Source organism: Periplaneta americana, chromosome 2, assembly GCF_040183065.1.
Source record: "Periplaneta americana isolate PAMFEO1 chromosome 2, P.americana_PAMFEO1_priV1, whole genome shotgun sequence".
NCBI lineage: Eukaryota > Metazoa > Arthropoda > Insecta > Blattodea > Blattidae > Periplaneta > Periplaneta americana.
Window position 1 is genome coordinate 148,013,039 of NC_091118.1, and position 21,097 is coordinate 148,034,135.

The 21,097-nt window shown below is 35.2% G+C and overlaps 1 long non-coding RNA gene across 1 annotated transcript; it reads left to right on the forward strand.

Annotated features, from left to right (window-relative positions):
• Nucleotides 1-2: 2 nt before the first annotated feature.
• Nucleotides 3-6,581, forward strand: LOC138694685 (uncharacterized). The gene is made up of 2 exons (XR_011330990.1): nt 3-440; nt 3,053-6,581. It is a non-coding gene; the product is annotated as an uncharacterized lncRNA (long non-coding RNA).
• The last annotated feature ends 14,516 nt before the right edge of the window (nt 6,582-21,097 follow it).

Below are 21,097 nucleotides of genomic sequence, written 5' to 3' on the forward strand. Positions count from 1 at the left end.
CAGTAGTTTTACAAAATTAGGTATTTAATAAATTATTTCTTAATTTATTTTATGAAATATATGTATTTATTTACGTGTTAGATATAATGATTAAAGTTCAGAATATTATTTGTTCTGCTCAGTACATGACGTACTTGAGTGACGTATTTCAAACTTGCGTATGTAAACAGTCTATCACAGTATCATGTCACGCAGGCTTTCTCTCCACATGTCCAGCATGCTGGATAACTACGTGCGACCCTTGCAATGTTATTTGAACTTGCTGACCCTTCGTGAGGACTTTGAGCCATCTTAGGGACGTCTTCACAGATGAACCGAAAAATAGACCGCAATGACGGTAAGCCCGTGGCGTGGATCATAACCACAAGACCGTATTACACAATATGAAAAAGCGACACCGCTTATAGTTTGTACAAGAGTTCTCACGATATTTGATTAAGGTGAGTTTATCAAATTAATCGATGTTGCTACTGAATATATTGGATGGCCTTAAAATATACAGTGATTAAGACATCATAGTAAAATCGTTGAATTAATACCCGAGCGGTAGACTTTGTGTTTTTTGCACGTATCAGTGTTTGTATTTTGTAATGTCAAACGGTGTTGTCGCATATTCGTTGTAAAGATTATTTCTAGTTACATTTATTTCCAATTATTTTTATACTGATATCAGTTAATACATTAATTTCCACCACCACCTACCGAATTAAGCTATAAGATTACTAAATTAAAATTGCAATTAAGATTACTAACCATTTTTTGTCATCAATCAACTCGAAACATGACAACCTTGTTAAGTTGTTATATACTCCACATGGAGTTGATATAGGCGCGTCAATTAAAAATTCTGATGCATCTGAGCGGCATCTTGAGGCCTGTAAATAACCAATAAATAAACTTATCTCTTCGAAGAAAAGCATCGTCTTTGACACCAGCTGGGTATTAATTAAACGCAGATACTGTACTTTATAACCCTATAATTACTCCGTAATAAGGTTAAACTAGCGCTGAGTTTGTTACGATGATTTCGGAAACACACCTTCATATATTATTATGATGTACCGAAGTACATATGATATTTCCGTGCAGATATTCTGCATAATCATATGATGAAAGATGAGTGGAATGGAGAAAAATTCTCTCCGGCATCGGGATTTTAACCCGGGTTTTCAGCTCTACGTGCTGATGCTCTATCCACTAAGCCACACTGGATTCCCATCCCGATGCCGGATCGAATCCTCTCAGTTTAAGTTCCACCTCTTGCCTTTTGGGTTCCCTCTAGTGGCCTACCCTGCGTCATAGATGACAGTGGGACCATGTTTACACACATGTGCAGAGGTGCACTCGTTATGAGTGACTAAGTGGCCGGAATCCAACAGAATAAGTGCTGTCTTAAATCACTAAGTGATTATTCGCATATTATGTGGCAACTTAGAATGGAGGGTAAAAGACCTAAAGGAAGACCGAGACAGACCTGGGAACAAGGAATCCAAGATACCATGCGTGGGAGAAGGATTGAATGGAAAGAGGCAAGGTCCATTGCTCAGGACCGTGAGAGATTGAAGGCTCTTTGTAAAACCTCTACACCAGGTAGTAGGGGGGGGGGGGGGGGAAAGATGATCGACTAAGTATTATTATTATTACTACTACTACTATTACTACTATTATTGTTGTTGGTATTATTATTATTTTTATACTATCTTAGTTGCAATTCTTCTTAAATTGTGTCAGCAGATGTCCTGCAATAACAATGCTGCAAATTCATAAATATGCCTATAGTATAATCAGAAACTAGATTAAGACCTAGAAATAAGATTGACAAAGCCATGATTTGTAAAAATCTTTAGGATGGATAAATTACTATTATTCTCTGCAAAGTGTTTGGCATGACACCAATAATTTTCTCACGAATTGCATTTTTGAGGCTGTCATATTAGGGAGTCTATGAGCATAGACCTTAGCTTTCAGGTACCGGTACTCCCACAAAAAGAAGTCTGATGCAGTGAGGTCTGGGGATACAGAGGGCCATTGACTGTCACCGAACCTGGAGAGAAATCACCCAGGGAAAGCAGCATGCAGATTTGTTTTGGACAGATTCGATTTCATGCCACTGGCTCACCCACCGACTGATAATTTTTCGTGATGGTGCAATTCCATATTGTCGATTATTGCCGAAACTTGCGCTGTACAGCCACATGATGCAAAGGCCAGTGTTCCATGGATAACTAAATCCAAGGCCATGCTAGACCCAATCACAATGATCAAAACCTCCCCTCTTAAATGATGCTTGCATAATTTAATTACCAACTTAAAATGGGAAACGTTAAATTCCAGACCCTATATTTGATTGACATGCCCTTCACAATAGGCCTATTGTTTCACTCTAGTGTACACTGACAATTTTTAGGTTAGGTTTTGTTACGTTAGAGTATTTCTTATTATTGCATTACTATGTAAGGTACAAATGTATTTAAAATGTATACATCCTTGTCTTCTAGTCACCAATTTCACACCAAAAATATGGATTGAAAGTTACTGTGAAAGTGGAGGCCGACTTAGAAGTGCGGGAATCTGTGACAGATTAGGTTAGGCTAGGCTTTTCATATGCCTTGCATACCACATATGAATCTGTGACAGGTTAGATTAGGTTAGGCCTTGTTTAGGCTAATAATGTACTCTATTTTGCTGTCCGGCTTCCTTGGGTAAAGATTTAGCAAAAGCTTACATTACGTTAGGTTAGATTACTTAGATTAGATCCCGGTGATCAAACAGTTACAGAAGTGACACTGGATATGCTGTGTCGAGTTTGCTGAAAAATTGACATCAGGTGTGATGTTTGCCATATGACCAGTGGCAATCACATTGAACCACATTGAATGCTTGTGTAAACTTGATGTGTTCTGTATCAAATTACATTAAAAGCAATTATGTAAGTCTTCTCAATAAATTTTCGTAAGCTTTCAAAGTTGTAAAATATTTTTGAATCATTCTGTATATGCATAAGAGAGACACTAAATGCTAGAATAGACTACAGGTAAGCAAACTGTTCCAGTATTGGTGACTGTGCCATGTCGAGCATCGAACCAGAGGAGAAGAGAAACAAGTGAAGATCAGTGAAGATGGCTGTGCAATGCATTCCGAATAATTATTCCTCGACCAAAGACATTAACTAGTGTGTAGATGTTGCAAAATATCAAATTAAAATAAATACTGTGTTTGGCCATCGAATAAAAACTGTTAGGTGTATTTTCCCTGGACCGAATATTATACTTTTCCTTCTAAATAAAAAAAAAATCTGCTAATGAAAGGCATGTATTTTCCCTGAAATGCTTACTTTACAAACTTCTTTGTATAGTTGGCCTTGAATTCTCGCAACATTATGGCACTATTTTTAGCTACGTACCTGTATTCTAGAATCATTCCAAGAAAGGATTCAATTTGAGGTAGGCAGGTGGGATTATAAGCTGCCACAGCATTTGCATTGTGTTTTTAGGTGTGCTCTTTAATTTTTAAGGTTATCCAAGTGATCTTTAACCCTGAAGATGAGGAAGATGTCATAAGTTGGTGATCCATCGACGTTTTGAGGATGTTCATCTTCCTCATCTTCAGGGTTAAAAAATTCTTTAACCCTGAAGATGAGGAAGATGAACCTCGAAACGTCAGTGGATCACCAACTTATGACCTGGCTGGAAGCCCGAGAAAATTTCGAATTAGATTTCCTTTACTTTTTGGAAGATTTATCTTTTCTTAATTTCATGTAGCCTCCTTTAGAGAGGAAAAAAATCTTTCCTGAGAGTTAAAGTAACTGTGAAATTTCTTGGATCCCAATTGCCAAATGGAAGTCTGAACAATTTTTCATATTGAATAATAGCATCTTTTTCTGGTTTGTATTCAATAGGAAACTGATGAACTATTAGTGATAGTATAGTATAGTATTTATTAGTTATCATTATAGCAAAAGCTAATGACAAGTGTGAAAGTATCGTACTAAAATGAAATACACCACTAAAAATAAAACAAACTGATCCCAAATACTCCTTACAGTTTACAATTTGAGAGTCTTAGAAGATACTATTTTTGTTGCTTTGTGAGTAAACAATAAAAGTTAGAAAAAAAAGTTTCAGTGAAAGTAGTTTCCAATGGTATCTTTAATGACCTATGTTCTCATTTGAAATTTCGAAGTTGACCACAGGTACCCCTACTTCCGATTGTTACAGGAAATGGTACTACCACCAATCGATTCTTTATATAGGTTTTGGTAATCAAAATTTTTTTATGAACAACCAGTATGTAGTTTTCGAGAAAAAAAGCCTGATACTGGCAGTCTGAAACATCCAGTATGTTTAAAAATTGTTTATAAAGCTTGTCCCTTCGTCTCTAATGCATACAAACAATTAATAATTGAAAATAATAATGTATTCTGTCAAAACATGAACATCCCTTTGTCATGCTAACAGTTTGTATATTCCTTAAAAAGTAACGGTAAAGTAGAAACAAATACCAATGCAAAGAGTGGGTCACCGACTTCTTGTACTGCTACTCCAGTAGTTCTTTCAGTTTTCTTGAGAAGCTTATTCTGACATCAGATGATACAGCTGGGTAATTCCATGCAAAACAGTATGACGAAAAACATTCATATCTCCAAATTTGTTAAAAATTGTACATTCAGCTCTTTATGTCGTACATATTAATCATGTACAAAATTATGTTTGCGACAGCTACCGTTTAAGTGTAATGGGCAGTTAAAATATTTTTATTTGAGCACATAGCTCTATTTTAAATTTGTTTTCTGACCATAAGAATAATTACAAAAATTGTTTTAAAGATATCGTTAGATAGCTTACAAAATAGGTTATTAAGATATTATAATTCAGTGTAGCTCTGAAAATTGTGTTTGAAGAAATTCAAAAATATATTTTAAAAAACGCCATTACATAAAATCGAATACGTCAAATCACGTAAAAAAATAAATGACAATTTACTGAGCATTTTCATTAGGCTGTCAAATTTTCATAATGGGATCTTAAAAAATAAGGAAGTTACAAATTAAAACAACTCGCCATGTAAAGGGTGATCTATGCCGCTGCGCCATGCGCCATCACTGCTGCTGGTCACTGCGAGAAGCATTTCCGCGTTGACGACTGGTGCGCGTCACATGTCTGATTTCAACTAGTTTTGGTACTTCTGGTGAAGCAGAATAGGGTTTTATTGCTAACTTTCCATTAACTGGAACCACACAGTGATCACTTCTTGTTCCGGGAATGGTGTTGAGGCCGACAAATCTTTGAGGATTTAGATTTTGTAACTACTTCATGTTTTTCAATGGATGTGAATGACACAATAATTCCCTGTAGACTGCATTTTGACCAGTCATACAGTCCTTTAGGAGTTCCTGGCTTTTGCAGTGAGTTGCTTAATTGTACCCCTTACACTGTCACTGAGCCCTTTACCGTGACTAGTTCCAAAGAAATGCCACTCCGAAGGTATTTGAAAATCGTATTCATGATTGAGTAGATTAACGGAGTTTTTTCGTTCTTGTATTCGCTAGCTGCTCCATCACTGAAATCATATATTTTAGATATTTCGGTATGTGTTTGTTTCAGATGTTCTATCATTTTCCTTTAAAAACATGAACTGTTGCACTATCGTGAACTAAGCATTCCGAAATTACTGAAAAACAAAGGTTCTCTAAATTACCACCAACTGAATTTCTGTAATATACTGTGAATGGGTATGTTGTTGCTTGAGAAGTACTCCAGTGATGACCTTGTGTAGCATCCTGAATAATGAAACTGTAATTCTCTGAAAAATCACCAATGATAATGAACTCACCGTGCTTTATTTCATTTTTCAGCTACTTTAAATAATTTGCTTGGGACTTTGCAATGAAGTTGTGTACAGTATCTTGAATTTTTTGAGCCAACCAATGAAGTTATTAATGAAATTTACACAGTCACTTTTCATTAAAATCGTATTGACTCTGTCAGTTGTCGTCCATTCCTTGTACTAAATTACTACTAAATTTCTCTGTAACAATGACGTCAATATTTCTTATAGATTTCTGATAGATACATTTATAGTTCCTTATGTTCAGGAGCATATGCTTCTTCACTTGTTGAATTTCCCACCTCTGTTTGTAAATATTCTTCTTCGCTTATTGATTTGTCGACCTTACTTTCAGCCCCAGCAACTTCACTAATTATTTCAATTTTTGAAATCTTATGGCAAAAGCGTTCTCAAATAGCATCACCTACCACTAGATGCGGGACCTTTTTACACATGCTACTTGTCACTTTTCTTTTACAGACTTGTGACGAATGTTTTAAAGTCCGAAAGTGTTGCAACACCACAGATGACTCCAATTTTTCGTCTTTAATTTAGGCATATTCGACACTTACAACTTCCAGTGACAGAACAGATCAAAATCGCCGTCTAAACTGAAGGGAAAAAGTTACAATGACAGAACAGAACAAAATCACCCTCTAAACTGAAGGGAAAAAGTTGCGCTGAAATTATAATAGGAAAAAAAAAAAACTCTCACGTGAAATCTATTAACGTACCATTGAGCGGATGTCGCAACGTCTGGCATTTGTCATATCGATCGCTAAACATGCGTGTGGGTGTCTGGTATGAGCACGTGACGTAATACACTGCACACGACTTTGATCCTTAATGGCAACATTTGCAATTCTGGTTTATTTAATGTTTCCCAAAGTATTAGCGATCCCATCATAAAATTTTTGTAATAGATTAAGAAATTGTATATCTCCCCGTAAAAAAAAGAGCATAGTAAAAAAAATATTCGATTTGAAAATATTAACATTTATTTATTTTACTGTAAGTTTTAATACATGCTCGAAGTAAAAATCCATAATAACTCAGAAGTAAGTTTAAATATATAGAGTCATCATTCTATTGGCACAATTTTTACGTTGATATAATGAAGCATGTAATTTCAATAATAGTTTTAACAATAGTCTACATATCAACTCCCCGAATATTTCACCCTTCATTACTTTTTAACCATTGGCGAGATGAAGTTCATATTAGGCCAGTTAACTATTTATTATTATGACATTCATTTACTAGAATATTGAAAAAATCCAGAACTTGATGTTACAAATTTTAAAATTTTGTATGGAATCACCCAGCTAGCTAATCTACTGCTATGATGCTAATTGCATCGAAGTTAAATGATTGGATTTCAGTTGATGATGCCTTTACTAGTGATAGTAAAATTGTGCTATGCAAAATGTGTGACAAATGCTTTGGGTGCTCCATGAAGTCAAATTAGAACAGCATTTAAAAACTAAACTATACCTATGTGAGAAAAAAAGAACTTGCTTTGTGGAGAAAAAAAAACATATTCTTCTTACACAAGTGGTGCTAGAACTTACTTCGTTTTCTAGCAGTGAATTTAATAAAGATTTGTGCATTGCAGTGGTTGCTGCAAATATACCATAGTATAAACTTGAGTGTCAAAGTTTCAAGCATTCCTATGCCAATACTGCATATACTCAGATTCTTCATCCAATATGCCCTGTCTGTGTTTTATCCCAATATGGTTCACTTCACGTGTTTGGCACATGGATTATATCGAGTGCCTGAGATCATAAGAGATAAATTCCCTGAAGTGAATGGTTTAATATCAGCAACAAAAGAAGTGTTTTGCAAATCTCCCTATTGCATGCAGTGCTACAGGAAACTGTTACCAGATGTATGTACCTTTACCTCCACAGCCTGTGATTACGAGATAGGAAAGGTGAATAGAACTTTTGTAACAAACATTTCGAGGCATTGAAGTCAACCAATAAGTCAGTGGCGGAAATATTTTCTCCTGAAAGTGTGTCATCTGTGCGTGAGTTCATGAGTGCCCTTCAAGATTCGAAGGTAGCTTATCAATAGCATACATCACTAGTCACTTTAATTGTATTTCGAACACCATTTGAAAGCTGGAAACTTCTGGACTGGCCCTCCAAGAATCTGTGTCGATAGTGGAAGATGCAACCAATAAACTATAAACTGAATGTTGTCTCCGGAATAATATTGGTGAGTGTATATAGTATATTGAAAAAGAACCCAGGATACATAATATTTTCCACTGTATGCAAAATTCTTAAAGGTGAGTGTGTGCAACTCCCTGCGAACACTGTTCCAATTATTATTCCGCATCTGAAATACGCAACAGTTACTTCTTTGAAGTTTAGAGGTCGTTTTTCATTTATAAGAGCATTCTAAAGACAGAAGAAAATCGATGACCACAGAAAATATGGAAAAATATTAATTATTAATTGTGCCTTCAAACAGTAATTAAATGAGGTTGAATTACATGTGTACCTGTAATATTTTTCAGTTCTGTTTTCTTATCAGTGTGTAAAAATATATCCAATAAAGCTTAGATTTTAAGTTACATACCAATATTTTTTATTTATTACATATTTGTCTATGTATTTTGCCATTTTTAGCTACGTATTTTTGTACAGATACGGAAATGAAATTTGGAGCTCTCTTATTGTATAAATTTTGCTTACAATACATTGTGCATATCCAGTTAACGAGAGAGACTGTATACATGCTACTTGTGGACAGTCATGCGAAATTGTTGCCTACATACAAGTGGACTCCCTTAAGACTTGCTCCAAGTTTTAATTCTGTGTCTGTAATATTTCCCATTTTCATATTACATAAAATTCGGGCTCTAGCTATAATAAATTAAATAGGCTGGAAAAAGTGAAATAGGACTATATGAAAAAAAATACCCAGAGCAGCAATGTCTATGAGAAATTTCGTAGGATCTGCCTTCTGGAGAGAAACAATCAGCAGTTGAACAGTGGTAGGGTTGTTTTTTTTTTTTTCTTTTTTCTTTTATATGCTTTCAAACTCTTAACATGTTTGTCATGATCGGTGCAGGTCATTCATGATCTATCTCTTCAAAATATCAGTTCTTTGTAAGGAAAGGTCATTCATATATATTCTGTAAGGAAAGGTTATTTTTCTATGGTTAAATTTCTTTATAGATAACTGTAAGTCTATGACATTATGAAAGTCAGAAAAACACTTCATCAATTGATCATTCAAATGGTTTAAGCAATTTACAATCAGAACATCATAGACGAAACTTAAGAATAATTATAAGCAAAATGATCTACTATCGTGGTGTAATGGCTAGTATGTCTCACTGTGAAACAAGTGAGCCCGAGTTCAAGTCCTGATTGGGACAAGCTTCATGATTGGGGTTTTCCCAAGGTTTTCCCTCAACCAATAGAAGCATAATTATTGCTGGGGAACTTTCAGTGTTGAGTCTGACTCATTTCTTCATATGCTGTTATAATCATTGCCATGGCACAACCAATTGGCAACAAAAAATCCTTCACAAAACACAAGTGATAAGCACAATGAGCCTCAGGCTGCAGTGCAAGCATTCATGTCCCTCCTCCGTACAAAGTTTAAAAAAAATGTGTAGAATTGATACATCAAGAATTCCATATTTATTACTTATCTTTAAAATTGAAATCCAACAGAAATAGAACCAAAGGCAGACATCTCTTAGTAATAGATTATATTTTATTTGAAGTTCATGTAATAGTGAAATTAAAAGAGTCTACAGTCTATTTTGTCTTTCGTGCTATCTCAGCAAAACAGCAATAGCACCACATTATCAAATCATGCATGGAAGGGCACAGCTAAATTCTACAGTCAAAGTACAAACTGTTAGAACTACAGAACCACACTCAATCTTGATCAATGATGTACCGTACAAAACTGCAGAAGCACTCTGCTATGAGTGGTCCAAATATGAATAGTGTGTTGACTATTTATATTATTTTCTTTAAAAATCTGCCGATAAATCTTGGTTAGCAGTAAGCTGTGATTAGATGGTGCATTCCTCACTAGTGCCTTCTCCTGCCTGTCAATCAGTAGAGTCAGAGTGGATGGTTGTGTATTTATGTGCTTCCATGTTTGTGTCCTTTTTCATAGTACAACTTTCACACTTGCTGTGAGTAGAAAAAGTATGTTAATAGAGTACCGGTAACATTTTTATGTGTCGCATTAGTAAAAATCGCCTTCATGTTCAGCCATCAAATCAACATTCCAGAACCCTACAAGATTAAAATAAGATAATACATAAAATTAGCACCACAGAAAAAGAAAATCACATTGATTTCTGTATCAGCGATAAGCATGATTAAGAGTATGACATGGTGAAACAATGAACTGTTGTCCAAGGAAAATGGGAGTATCTTGAGAGACTTCTGACAAATTTATCTGCTGTAAATTTGATGTGAACTTACTGATATTGAATTTGAGCCTCCAACATGAAAAGCAAATGATTTAACTGTTAAGTGTACACCTAAAAATTATTCTTAAAAAAAGACAATTTTACAAGAATTAATTCTCTTTGAAGAAAATGCAATTATTAGCAAACCTGATCGCACAAAAGTGGCTTTGGTATTCATCTTGTCTGTTTCTCTCTCTGTGAAATCTTTCTTCTAAACTAGTGAAAAGAGTTTGTTATATATATATATATATATATATATATGAATAAATTCTCCCAGAAATATATATGTGAACTACAATTTTTAACTTTAAATTTCATTTCGCTTTTTGAAGACCATGTGCCAAAATGACATAAAGTGGTAATTTACTTAAAATGGACTGTCACGAGTTTCTTTTAGATTTCTTTTTTCAATTGAATTAATACCTAATGAAATGGATAGACCAAAAGGAGCAAGTACCTCTTATTCATTTTAGCAGGTGCGGTACTCTCAAAAATAATGCATTGAAATTGATTGAACGAATAAGATTTTTTAAATTCTTTGATGAATTTTATTTTCACCACTTCTGTTTTAAAAAGTTACTTCAGGAAAGAGAGGCAGACAAGGTAGATAATGTTACAGTATTTTCAGTTTGAAGAATATTAATAAAATTCTTACATTTTAAACGAAATCAAATTAATACATTTGACAATAGACTGAATCAACCCCTACATCCTGTGACACTTAATATAAAATTAATTCCATGGAATGATTGAGAAACAAGAAGTTTAATATATATATACAGGGTGGAAGTGAAGTAACTCTGCAGATAATCAGAGTGAATAGCTCATGTTATATGTAACAAAAAATTGTAATATACTGGAGGGAAAAGTCCATAGTTTTCTCAGAAAAAAATGTTTTCTTTTCCCAAATGTTTAACACCCTCTTATTTGGTAAGTATTGCCTATAGGATCGTGATTTTTGTCCATATCGATAGAAAATCTAATAAAGAATTTGATCCCTCTGGCATATTTCAGTAGTGTGGACGGTTTTTGTGTAAATTAAATTTAAAAACCACTAATTTCTGATCTATGCAATCAGCTTGCAACATTGTAGCCAGAAAGGGAGATGGGAGATAGTTCACTAAGGCAGACAGAGCTGAGTTTGTTGACCTCTTACATCTGTATTGCGAGAAGAAAGAGAAGTATGTTAGCAGTGATATTGCCAGACTGCTGAAACTTCCAACTCAATTTTTTAATGAACGGTGCATTTAATCACAAAATGTAATATAGATTTTCTGTTCATTTAAGTTTACCCTATCATCCCTTTCAGTCTGCATGATTATTTCACTTCCACTCTGTATAAAGACCCAGGAGAATGGTTGCTTCAGTGAAGACAGAACAGGCTTTAGGCTTACTCCATGAAGTGAAGAAGAAGAAGAAGAAGAAGAAGAAGAAAATGATGGAAACTAATGTACTTATAAATTTAACTAGAATGATTTTGCGTTAGTCTGTCCATTGCCTTCAAGATTTATAGTTTCAAATCTAATTGAGATAAGTGATTTTTAAAAATTACACAACTTCAGTTTTCCTTAAATTTAAAAATAAGTGCTAGGAATCCCATGTAGCAGTATATTATCGCCGCAGCCTCATGCTTAACATGTCGGCATCATACAGTAATGTGCGGTGTACTTTTAAAATATAATTTTGCCAACCAATTGCTGCTCTGTAGGTTTCACTCTAAGCATCACGTTGTCATGTCTACTTCCTCAGTAAGAATAAGCACTAGTTTGTTATAAATTGTTAAATGGCTATTATTATTATTATTATTATTATTATTATTATTATTTCATTTATGAGTATGTTGACATTCTAAACTCTTAATAATAACTCTTTAATAATAATTTTTAATCACATACCTTAATGTTCGTCCTCAGCACAAGACATTGCAACCTCGGTTTTAGTCCACGTGGATTAGACAATTAAGTGTCATTTAATAATGGAAGCAGCTTATTAGTTGCAATATTGAAATTGAGACGAGTGATTGGAGTGGCGACATAAAAAATTGAAAACAATAATACAATTAAATTTCAAAGACCTGCCGAATGTTATGCACGAGGCTGCTCAAAGACCTGCCAAATGTTAACCATTAGAGCACGGTGATAATACATAAAGAGATGTTTTAATTTACGAATAAAACTATTGTGATCAAATTCATCTAGTTCTTTCTTCTGCATCTAGATGTCTCCACAAACAAATATTCTGCAAATGCTTCTGATGTTATTAGTTGGAAAAAGAGATTCAACTCAAATAGCAATAGCAGAGTTACGATGAAAGAGTAATGGAACGGAGAAAAATTCTCTCCGGCGCCGGGATTTGAACCTGGGTTTTCAGCTCTACGTGCTGACACTTTATCCACTAAGCCACACCGGATTCCACCCCAGCGTCGGAAGAATCGTCTCAGTTTTAAGTTCCAACTCTTGGGTTCCCTCTAGTGGCCGCCCTCTGCACTACGTCATAGATATCTATGAACCTAGGACCATGTGCTGAGGTGCACTCGTAATGAGTGACTAGTTGGCGGAGTTGCTCTTGATAATGTAGTAGTTTTCATATTTGCCTCCGGACTCAGTATCACAGATTCAAACCCAGTTGACGAAAAAATTCAAAATCCATTGTATGGCTTCATCTAGGAGGAAAGTAAAGTTGAACATATCGATCTTCTGGTTCAAAAATGCGACTACTCAAAAAAACAATTTTTGAGATATCTTCAGTTGAAAGTTTCAAATAAATCACCTAGAAAGGGACAGATTTCTGGTTCATAACCACAACAATTAGAAATGAGTCAGTATTCAGGACGAGTTTATCACAATCTTCCAGTTCATTATTAATAGATTTCGAAATGTAGTAATAATGAATTAATAAAGTCCATAGTTATAATTACTTCTAAAGCAGTTTATTTCGTTTTTTTTTTTCTTTTTGGTTGTAAATATGACTTATCTCAATATTGAATCGCAAAGAGCTCCGAAAGGGGCTTTCAGTAGTATAAATAACTAAAAAATGGCAATTTTTTTGAGTTGTCGCACTTTTGAACTGGACGATCGATATGTTACACAGAGTGGTTTGAAATTTTAGAGTACCAGTATTTGCAGTGTGTCATAGTCGTAGAAACGTTCAGTATTTCAGAGCTATAATGTCGACTGACTTCATCATCAGGGTATGAATTGGAATGGGTAATCTATCTGTTAGGTTCATTATCAACAACTATACTGCAGAACTGGACCTCAAATCATACTTGTCACACAAAGTTTGCGACAAATTAAAAAATCTAACAATATTTGAACAACTATTGATGTAAGCACAGTTTTCAAACCAGCCATTGTATTGTCTACCTATAGCTACTTTCAACTTCATATTATATCGCCAGCTAACCCTGATAATGCCATCTGGTATGTAAAAGGTATAAATGATGAGAAAAATATATGAACCATATATCTTGGATACACCATTGGGTTTTATGGTTCTACAGATAACTTTTAATCACTTATTAATACAAAGTTGTTATCAGTTTGGTTTACTGCTATACCAGCACTGGATCCTCGCTGAGGACTGAGGTTGCAGCCGCCAGAATTAGTACCACAACAGCGCAATTAAACTACAACAATACTGTATATATTCTTTATAATAGATGATGGAAATGTCGACCCTCTTGTCCCACGTAAGTGGAATTTCACGTAAATTATATTCTCGTTCAATTTCCCCAGTTCTTCCACTGAAATTCTTATAATTTCTAACTCAATATTATCTAGCAGATGGTACACGCCATTCTGCTGAATTAATTTTTTTAGCGATTTTTGTAGCAAATATTCGAGGATAGCACCAGTGTCATCTAATAGAGCATCTGATAAAACTGGACTGTTTCTAGGATGTTTTTTTGTTCAACACCAACTCCGTTTTCTCAAATTTATTCACTAACTTATGTACAGACCCAGAAACAAAATTTGGGCCACCTGAATTTTCCAAATCCCAGTTATAACATACTGCTCATGCTCAGTGTTTAAATATATGTCGAACTTGGAGTCAGGCCACAAAGGGAAAAAACACTAGAGGAGAGAGATTCGATCCGGTGCTGTGGATTGAACTTCGGTGTAGCTCAGTGGTTAGAGCACTTGGTACGTAGAATCAAGGACCCGGGTTCGATCCCCTGCATCAGAGCGAATTTTTCTCCTCTAATAATCATTGTTACCAAAACATATTTTCTGTAGGACCAAAAATTAATCTTTACGTAGATTCTTCGCCCAACAGTGCATATTACTGTGGAATCCCGGCCACCAAGTCATTCAGTTGAGTGTGCTCCTTGTATAATGACAGTTGACTTAATATATTTATGTCAGCATATACGTGTATGTCGAACTTGGAGTCAGGCCACAAAGGGAAAAAAAAACACTAGAGGAGAGGGATTCGATCCGGTGCTGTGGATTGAACTTCGGCATAGCTCAGTGGTTGGAGCACTTGGTACATAGAACAAAGGACCCAGGTTCGATCCCATATGCCAGAGCGAATTTTTCTCCTCTTATAATCATTGTTGCCATAACAGATGTATTCTGTAGGACCAAGAATTAATCTTTACGTAGAATCTTCGCCCAGTAGTGCATATTACTGTACAACTTCGGCCACCAAGTCACTCAGTTGAGTGCGCTCCTTGTATAATGACAGTTGACTTATTATGTCAGCATATATGCGAACTTGGAGTCAGGCCACAAAGGGAAAAAACACTAGAGGAGGAGGATTCGATCCGGTGCTGTGGATTGAACTTCGACATAGCTCAGTGGTTAGAGCACTTGGTATGTAGAACAAAGGACCCAGGTTCGATCCTGTGCTCCAGAGCGAATTTTTCTCCTCTAATAATCATTGTTACCATAACATATATTCTGTAGGACCAAAAATTAATCTTTACGTAGATTCTTTGCCCAACAGTGCATATTACCGGCCACCAAGTCACTCAGTTGAGTGCGCTCCTTATATTAATGATAGTTGACTTAATATATGTCAACATATATATATTGAACTTGGAGTCAGGCCACAAAGGGAAAAAACACTAGAGGAGAGGGATTCGATTTGGTGCTGTGGGTTGAATTTCGGCGTAGCTCAGTGGTTAGAGCACTTCGTACGTAGAACCAAGGACCTAGGTTCGATCCCCTGTGACAGAGCAAATTTTTGTCTAAGAACCATTGTTACCATAACAGATATATTCTGTAGGACCAAAAATTAATCTTTACGTAGATTCTTCGCCCAACAGTGCATATTACTGTGGAACCTCGGCCACCAAGTCACTCAGTTGAGTGTGCTCCTTGTATAATGATAATTGACGTAATATATATGTCAGCATATATGTCGAACTTGGAGTCAGGCCAAAAGGAAAAAAACACGAGAGGAGAGGGATTCGATCCGGTGCTGTGGATTGAACTTCGGCATAGCTCAGTGTTTAGAGCACTTGGTACGTAGAACAAAGGACCCGGGTTCGATCCCCTGCGCCAGAGCGAATTTTTCTCCTCTAATAATCATTGTTACCACAGCAGATATATTCTGTAGGACCAAAAATTAATCTTTACTTAGATTCTTCGCCCAACACTGCATATTACTGTGGAACTCTGGCCACCAAGTCACTCAGTTGAGTGCGCTCCTTGTATAATGACATTTGACTTAATATATGTACCGGTATGTATATTTTTATATATTTTTTATATTTTAATATATATTTTTTTTATAGATTATTTAGTGTTTATGAGATTGGTGATAGCGAGATGGTATTTGGCGAGATGAGGCCGAGGATTCGCCATAGATTACCTGGCAAACACCCAAGCGGGGATCGAACCCGCGCCCGAATGCAACTTCAGATCAGCAAGCAAGCACCTTAACCGACTGATCCATGCCAGTGGCGACTTAATATATGTCAATATTTATATCGAACTTTGAGTCAGACCACAAAGGGGAAAAAGCACTAGAGGAGAGGGATTCGATCCAGTGATGTGGATTGAACTTCGGCGTAGCTCGGTGGTTAGAGCATTTGGTATGTAGAACGAAGGACCCGGTTTCGATCCTCGGTGCCGGAGCAGATTTTTTTCCTCTAATAATCATAGTCACAATAGGCCTCACTGAGAATTTGTCACCAGGTGCTACTGCAGTATAGGTTCTATTTTCAACTATTTTAAGATGTCTGTTGTTATGAGTTTTATTCAGTGGCTGTTCCTGGCCTAGTTTCAGGTTTGCGCAACTATCACCTTTATTATATTCTTTTAATTGAATCGAGATTGAATTGTTATTTCTCCAAACATTCTTTTGGATTCAGTCTGGCAAGGCATGTCAATTGTTCTGCCACTGATCTAACATTCAGAATTCTCATTCGTTTCTCATCTGTGCTCATCTAGCATAGCTTCTTCATAACCAAAGCCATTAGTTGTGTATTGCTAATGGTGGTGGCACTCAACATGTAACTTTTACAGTTAAGCATTATTTCTCTACATTCAAGAGACTAAAAACATTTGTCAGAAATACCATGGTAATAGAGACTTTCGGCATTAGTAATGTTTTCAGTGGGAAAAGACTTTATCATGAACATTTCCAGTTTCAACCAGAAAGTTATTGATAAGTTCGCTCATAGCAAAGAACGTAGAATGGACTTCCTTTTCAAGTATGACCAAGTGTTTTCAAGGAAAATATTTAATATACAGTATTAGTTTGTATTTAATTGCTTATATGACTTTAAATGTAACTTATCCTGTACATAGTTATGTTTTATTCGTAATTTCATTGTAAAAGGAACCCCCTTCCTCATATTTCGTTATTTATTTCATTGTGTTGGGGTTAAATCTATCTTGCTTGGTTTGAAGATCATTTTTAGAATATGAAATTTATAGATATAAGTTTATTGCAACCACCTATAAATTACGCCATGAACCACCACTGCTTTCATTCGTTATTTAAGATGGTTTGACAAGTAAGTGCAGTTGCTTTAAAGATCACAATAAAAACTAAGTACAGTACGGTACTTCGGGGCACCATGATATTAAAAATTGTTAAAATATAACAGTGTAACTCTATTTGAACTTTAATATTTAAATTAGTGATGTGAATAAAATATAATGAGTGGTTGAATAATTTCAAGGGAAAAATTGTTCCGGGACCGGATATCGATCCTAGGACCCTTCGTTTAGTGCACGAATGCTCTACTGACTGAGCTAACCCAGGAGCTATACACGACACCGTCACAATTCTTACCTTTATATCCACACAACTCAAATGCACTGTCATGCCAGAAACCCAACTTTGAGTGCACACAATATTGTGTGACTTAAATTTTGGCCTACTGTTAACGTACCTACAGTAACAAAATATATATTATGCAAATCTGGCTTTCAGGTAGAAGCTCCCTGTGAAGCAGGCTTGAATAATTTCAAGGGAAATTGTGACGGTGTCGTGTTATTACCTAAGTATATAAGCTTAATTGTTAGTTATTATAAACTACACTCTAGAGTTAGGCCAATAATTTTCTACTCCTAAAATTTAAGTCACTGTTGGGTTCAAGTGCATATCTATTTCATGTCAGAAGTCAGTGTTTTGTATTATATCAAATATGTCCACTTAATCATTTTATATTGCAGGATAAAATAACCACTGCAACAATAGAAAATATGTGCAAAAATGCCTTATGAACGACTTAATAGGAATAAATTACATTACAAATAAGGAAATCGAAAATATGCTCTTATACACTCACCTGTTAAAAACACTGGCTTTAGCACTCAGGCGGATTACAATTGTAATCCACTCTAAAAACGGATATATTGCTACACAGGAAAGAGTTACAATATCCAAACAATCCAGACATCAGGGCTAAACTGAACAGAAAGGTACTGAAAATTTTATGCTATCAGCATTGAAAGAGGACATGTGGTGACGTAATAACAGTGAATTATAAATGTATGCCGCGCGAGTACTGGAGGGTTAATAAATCCTTGAGTCAGATGCTGTAATGTGAGTTGTTACCAGTACTTGTACAGTTTTTTTTTATAACAGCTACATTCTTCGAACATTAGGTAAATAATAATAATAATAATAATAATAATAATAATAATAAACCGTGACATTACAGTCCTTTTAAGGGACCAGCGACCAGCTGGTTGCTGGCCTCACGTCCAAATGCCAAAGCAGAGGTGGACGATCATCCAACCAGAACGGAGGTATTGTGTGGTTAGCACGATGACCTCCCATCTATTATAGCTGGTTTTCATAACCGGATTTCGCTACCTATTGTAGCTCCCCAAGTGCATCAAGATGCTGGGTGTGCACTGATCCCGTACACTGGCTGAAATTTCATGAGAAAATTTCTTCCCCCATGAGGACTCCAACTATTGTGCATTCTGTAATGCAAGTCCTAGGCAGGAGCCCACACCTTTGGAGTAACAGTCAGCACGTCTAGCCGCAAAACAAGGTGGCCCAGGTTCGAATCCCGGTTGGGGAAAGTTACCTGGTTGAGGTTTTTTCCGGGGTTTTTCCTCAACCCAATACGAGCAAATGCTGGGTACCTTTTGGTGCTGGATCCTGGACTCATTTCACTGGCATTATCACCTTCATTTCATTCAGACGGTAAATAGCCTGAGATGCTGATACAGCATCGTAAAATAACCCAATAAAATAAATCCAAGGCAGAATGCCTTAGGCCACAATGCCACATAAATATTAGGAACGGTTTTTCTCAGAAAATATTACCAATCATTGATGTAAAATTTTGCAATAATAAATTAATCCACTGGCTGTATACAAAATGATATATTAATGTTATTCAAGTAGCATGATGGATAATTTTATTATTAATGTAATTAAATGTGAAAGGAAAATTTAATTTTCAAAATTAAAACTGCGAGGAAATATACTGACTACGATCTTAATGTTACATGATTTAATGAGTATATATTTAATTATCTTGTTACTGAAGTTTTATGTCCTTGGTTGAGTATTTCCACAGACATTTGTTCCTGCCTTGCATATTTTGTATATTTAAATTTTGAATCTTAATAATTTCATTGTATTCATTCTCTGGAACTATACAATATAAATAGTTCAATATACCTTAATTCTAAAATATGTGCCTCTAGTTCAATGAAACATATACGAGTAAATATGTGACGTAAATAATATTTAAATGTATAATATTATTGGACAAATCACTGCTTTTAACCCCTCAGGCTGCTTTGTCATAGGCGTGTATGCAGCTCTCTAGGGTAATTCTGTAGTGGTTTTATGTATATATGTGTATGCATCATGCATGATTGCACAAAACTGGCCACAGTTCGTAATCTATTGGAGATATTTTCATGCGGTTTTTTCGAGTGTTTTGCAGAGAGTTTGATTTTTACTGCCATGTGATTGTATTATGTTGAACCATTTCTAAAATAGAAATAGAGTGACGTTATGTGAATTTAATTCTACTAAAAGATTTAAATACTGCTTCAGAGCTTAGCAATGGGAGTTTTAAATACTGGTACCAGCTTAAGGGATTAATAGCTGGGTCAATTATATTGAAGTTAATACTGATTGTGTATATGTATTCAATCTCTCTTTTTCACTTTATTATGTTTATTATTATTTTTAAGTTAATATTTGTATACCGGTATGTATTTTTCTGTATGTGATTTCATCCTGGTTGAGTGGAAGAGAAGGTCTGATGGCCTTAACTCTGCCAGGGAAAATAAAACTATTATTATTATTATTATTATTATTATTATTATTATTATTATTACATGTAAAAGCCATTCTATGATTTATAAATCATTCAAAATCTTGTAATACTATTCATCAAACCTTTATTTGATATTGGCAAAATTGCTAATCAATTTAATGACTAAGTCAGCTTAGTTTGTCTGATGTACGGTTTCCGATTAAAAGAGGCACAGGTTCAATTCGGGATGAATGCAAAAACTTTTCTTGTAGAAATAATTTGAAGATAACTGTAGGACTCAATCGGTCTTCTATCAAATAAGTATTCCAATCCTTTTTCTGGAATAAAGAAAACTGATACATGATGCTAATCATTCACCTTTTCATGTATGAAAACTGCCTTTGATCTGCATGGCGTGTATTTTGGGAACTTTGTCTATATTATCTTACTTTCAACCAATTTAGCCAGAGAATTTTGGCCTTTGAGGTTTGGGGTTGGAGTGTGCAATATGCTGTTGACCACTTTTCGTAAATAATATGAACCCATCAGCTTCACATTTGACGAAAAGACGAGACATAAGGCCAGAACAGGCTATACCTCACCCCTGAAAAGAACAAGAACAACAACCTTGACATATTCCACTTGACAAATTTTGTTTACCAATGATCTTGCAAAAATTTATTTTCTTCAGTTGCCAATTGTTTATAATGACATTGCCATTTTAATTTCTATACAGTATTCCTCATAAGTTTAAATATCCCTATTTTTTAATGCTCTTATTCTAATTTTGTTTTTAATTCTGCATCGAGCTAATGAGAGTGAATAGGCAAAAATATGTTACAAGTAGGTACACTTTTCTACATTTCGTATTGTATATCCATAATCATTTTAATTGAAGACAGACAGATATAACAAATTATACTGGCTATTACTAAAATTATCCTGTTTTATTTATGTTAGTGATTTTTTTGTAATCAGTAACAACAGCAACATTTACAGTTCAATAATATAAGAAAAGTTGTTTAGTGATAAGATAGTGTAATATGGTCGTAGAATGGTGGTAGGGGTAGGAAGACAAATAGTATAAGATAAAGCAGGGCAACTGTACTTCATCTTATTAATACCAT